The 5,017-nt window shown below is 30.7% G+C and overlaps 1 long non-coding RNA gene across 1 annotated transcript; it reads left to right on the top strand.

Annotated features, from left to right (window-relative positions):
• Window positions 1-684: 684 nt before the first annotated feature.
• Window positions 685-4,321, top strand: LOC143248302 (uncharacterized). Its single transcript, XR_013026886.1, has 3 exons — window positions 685-960; window positions 1,765-1,927; window positions 3,976-4,321. It is a non-coding gene; the product is annotated as an uncharacterized LOC143248302 (long non-coding RNA).
• Window positions 4,322-5,017: the final 696 nt, after the last annotated feature.

Here is a 5,017-nt window from a genome sequence, read left to right on the forward strand (position 1 = left end):
GTTACCATTTTAAATTTACGCCAGAAGAGCGCGGGTTAGATTTCGAAAAATCGATTGATTTGCAACCTCTATTCCAGTTATTGTTATTGGCTTATTAATGAGTGGTTTTAGGGTGTGGTCACGTGTTCTGATGTTAAGTTAAGGTTCAGGGTGACTGTTTTGCGAGTGACTGTGTGTTTTTTATGGCTTATATTATTTATTTCTACCATATGTATTTATTGCTGGCTTGTAAGCACTAAAATCCACCCTGTTACTCTCAATATAGTCTCAACGTCTTATATCTGCACAGTCTGGAGACATCGTTGTGTTGACACGTCTTGTATTCGAGTGACGTAAATTTACCTTTAAATTACATCAGTTGTAGAGCTTTAAACACGTTCAACCTTTCCTTTTATCTGTAGTTTAATTTTAATTTTTCTTTATCTTTAGAGTTTTAGGTTTCTTCATTGTGTAGAACTTATTAATTATTTTCTCTTAGTCGCCGTTAAAGTGAAAACCTTCTCTACTTTAACATTAAAATTTATATAGAGAAACTTATCCTTTGATAAATATGTTTCTTTATGTGTTAACAAATAAAACCAACCTACATATTCTAAAAGTAATATACAATAAAAAAATCTGAATTTTATGAAACAGATGCAAGACTTCACGATACGTCTATCTATTTTTTCCAGTTCGAATGAAAAGAGTGTACAATCTTTACTACCAGATGTCGCAAGGTTCATCTTAAGAGAAACCAAAGTGCGACAGGAAAAAAAAGGAGGCTAACAGTATGAGAACGTATGCAATGTCTTATAGCAAAACCACGTGCTATCTGCTATGTTCATCAAGAGGAATCGAATCCCTGATTTTAGAGTTGTAAATCCGTAGGCTTACCGCTGCCCAGAGGGGATAGAGGCTAACAGTACCAATATATGGAAAAATATAAAATTGAAAATATATAATAATGAATATATGCCTGTAAGTATAATGAAAGAATTTCCATGATAAACTTTCGTAATTTAATAAAGTGGTATTGAAATATGTGGGCTATAATTACCAGTTCGATTGCAATTCAGTAATAAATCTAGAATAAATTATGCTTTTGATAAAGAACGTAGAAGAAAGAAAGTATTAGTGAGTCTTCTAAATTATAATATAAAATTTTATATTGTTGTGATAGTTAAACTGTATATTTTAAAAGTAATTGGGTCATTATACTGTTTAATATGTTATTGGTTGGTTTTATGTCTTGAACTATACATAATATTTTAAACTTTCGTTGATTGTTTATATGTGAACTCAAAGCTGTACAACGGATTATTTGAATCTCACTATATAATGAAAAATATTAACAATATTTAATAATATTGTATATGTGTTTAGCCAAGATTTATGTTCAATGTTATCTCGTAACTTAATTATAAGTCGTGTTATTAGATTTTATAATAATGTTTATGCTAAGTTTAACATCAATGTTTAAACCAATTGACTTTTCAATAACAAGAGAACGACTCTGACATTATGTATAATGTTCTGAAAATCTCCGTCGTGATCACGTCTTCATGACGTCGTTCATATAACTTTCAGTTTCCTTTTGTTCCTGGTATTCTTTAACAATTCTCTTTCATTATTCACGTTTTTTTGTGAATCCATCTATCATCTTTGTCTTGCATAAAGTAGCTTCTCATAGAAAAGTTATACCCAATTATATTACATATAAAAAGTTTTATTTCAATTTACTTTGGGTAAAACGGTTTTATAAAAGGTGATTTTTCCATATAGCTCAAGATTAGTTGACAAAACAGCATATATCAGCTTGTAAGGGTGTGAGGCCAACCAAGAACCAAGCTAACTAAAGCGACGTGTGACAATATCTACTTGTCGTGGATCTAGATCTTCGATAAAATATTCAGTACCAGACCAGATATAAGACTCAGTATTGTATGTAAGTTTTCAAAACCTCTTCTATGTAAACCATCATTTATAATAACTATTAGAAATAACCGTTATCATAAAGTGTATTGTTTTTGTTTGTATATTAAAATATATTTAAGTTAACAAAGAAAATTGCTTGTATCAATCTTGTTGGCAAATATTGCAACTTTGATACATATTAACAGTTAATTATATTCTAAATTAAAATTTTCGGTTATTTGAAATAGTAATACACATATGTAATACAACAAATCGTAGACTTGTCCGAAATATATAATAATGAGTAAAGTAATTAACTGGGGACTCTTTCAGAGAAAAACATCGAAATAAATTGAAATCAAAATATTAATTCAATTTATATTTAACAACGAGATATGATTATGAAATTAAACAATACCTACTTGTGCATATAGTTTCCCGCTCAACAAACTTTAAATTTCTTCATACGTACGCAAACATGCAATTACTTCATGACAGCTTTCTAAGCGAATCATTTACGAACTTCAACAACAACAATTTAAAAACAAAATGTTACGAGCATTAGATCGCGATATCGAAAATGATGGAAATGAGCCTAAGTACCTCTCGCCCTTAATTATGTATTATAAGTTTAGTAACATGCTACCTATTTCTAGACCCTCATAACTCATCATTTTGTTGCTTTATCAGGTAGTATATCAAAATAGTCTTTTTATAAATAAATATAAAATAATCCAACAGTAAGAAAAACGTTGGAATATATGGACTACTTACATAGCAAGTATGTCCTTGTGTAAAGGATGAACTGTGCAATATTAATGTGTTGGAATATATGGACTACTTACATAACAAGTATGTCCTTGTGTAAAGGATGAACTGTGCAATATTAATGTATATGGCCCTTATAGTGGTTTTTAATTCATATCAGTGAACATATGTGAAAGCAATACCCTATTTTGTGTATGTTCAACATATAGCAGTTACCCAGAACATAAACTTATTAATAACACCACAAATGCGGGAGAAAGAGGTCAAGATTATATCTGATCCTTTCAGGTCCGCCCAAAGGATCTAAATATTGATAATAAGAAACAACAAACAAAACAAATTAAATTGGATGTAGCACGAAAAGGGTATGCCAACTAAAAATAAGGACAATGGACAAAATTTAGCATACTACTAATAATGCAACAACAAAGTAACTGGGATTCAGTTACAGTACAAACAAAAGAGAAGAAAGGTGTACAGTGAACATGACTCTCTCTGATACAAAACATGAACGGAATACCAATGAAGAAGAAAAGAACATAACATAATAAATATAATGACCAACCATTCCACTTTAAAAATAAAATTGTCTTTGCTGAAGACAACTTCTACCTTGGCGAAATATATCTTTCTGACGTCTAGTTCTCCAATTCTCGCTTTCTCTATATAAATAATATTGCCGAAATTTAAAATTATTGAAAAATGTGAAAAGCATAATTGGAACTGTTCGTGCAGTGTGGACTTCAAAAACAATAAAATAAATTGAAAGTATATTTAACACAACAATATTAACACAATTAACACAATAAGTAAATAAATATTGAACAGATATTAATGCAGGACGTAGGGCGAAAGAGGTCTTTCGAGACTGATCATCCCAGGTCTACAAAATTTAAATACTGATACCTTAAACACAAGAACCTGACATTTCATGGTCTTTTTTAATGACGGAATGAGCTGAAAGATTTTGTATGTTTTTTGTCTATAATAGTTGTTAGTTGACTGAATTGTTTATGTTTGGTTAGAACATATTTTTGTAGAAAGATTTTCTGAGAATATAAATATAGCAAAAAAAAAAAAAAAGAGTGCCGAGTTTGAGTTGTTTAGTTTAGTTTCAGCGGTCCTTTGAAAGAAAGACTGAAAGAATTTGTGAACCTACGTATTACTCTTAGATTTTTTGTTGTAAGCTGTCATTAGCTTTTTGTTTCAAAACTGAAAAATGTATAAGCTTACGAGTGAGTGTTAAGTGTTTATAACATTTGTAAAACTTGTTGCTTTTTAAAATTTTGTAACCGTTTGAAATATTGACAGGTTTTGGTGTAGACGAATTTTGAACAGTGGACTTCTGTAACCAGACATCTAACGTGAAATAGCAGCTCTTAATTTACAACCTGCAGCTGAATTTTGACACACTACGTTTTGGAAGTGGATATGTCTGAATTAGAGGTTGCTCCTACATGGGTCTACAAAATTTTACGATTGTACTCCTTTGAAAATATTGTATATACGTTAATATCTGATATTGTTCATTTCATTTCTATAACATATTTTTAAAACTACAACCTTTTAGTTCTTCATTTTCTCCCTTATCACAGAGTACGATTATACGGAATCTTATACTGTAGTACTACATTTATATACTGGCACAAATATTTATGTAGGTATTCAGCTCCGCTTCTATTAAAACCATTTGTGTGTTTGCTGATGAGTCCTAAGATTTTTAATTTGTTGTGACTGATTTACTCTATATTTAAGTTGTTCTTATCGTCGTCGGTTTACTCAAAGCTACAGAATGGGCTTTATACTCTCTGACTATGGAATCAAAACCCAGATTTTATGGTTGTAACTATGTCAAGTTACTGTTGACCCACTTGAGGAACCTATATCAACAACAAGTTATCAAATATGTTTGCTTCAAATTTACCTCTGCAGTAAACTTCCACAAAGGTTAATATAGGTAAAGATACAAGATAAAATTTAAGAAAACAACAAAACATTAAATACAAGATAGTAAAATGTAGGAAATACATTAATCTAACACAGCGTCTCGGGCCTAAATCTTCTTTTGGTGATGTACTTCTAAGACGTATATACAGGACACATTCAAATGTCACTAGCATATTTAACAATAGGAGAACCTGCGAAACGTGGTTCGAAGTGTGGTTTGATAATATTGGTGAATCAATTGTTGGGAAGTTGGAGGGTGATAGTAGAGCAAACACTCTCTATGCAATGATTTTAAGTCTTTATGAAAGTAGCAAAAAATTAATCTGGATTATATTATCTACAGGTCATTAGAAGTTAGATATGAAGACCTACCTGGCATATTCGCTCGAAATCCTGTGCATATGTT

The sequence above is a fragment of the Tachypleus tridentatus genome, chromosome 4 (assembly GCF_004210375.1).
Source record: "Tachypleus tridentatus isolate NWPU-2018 chromosome 4, ASM421037v1, whole genome shotgun sequence".
Lineage (NCBI taxonomy): Eukaryota > Metazoa > Arthropoda > Merostomata > Xiphosura > Limulidae > Tachypleus > Tachypleus tridentatus.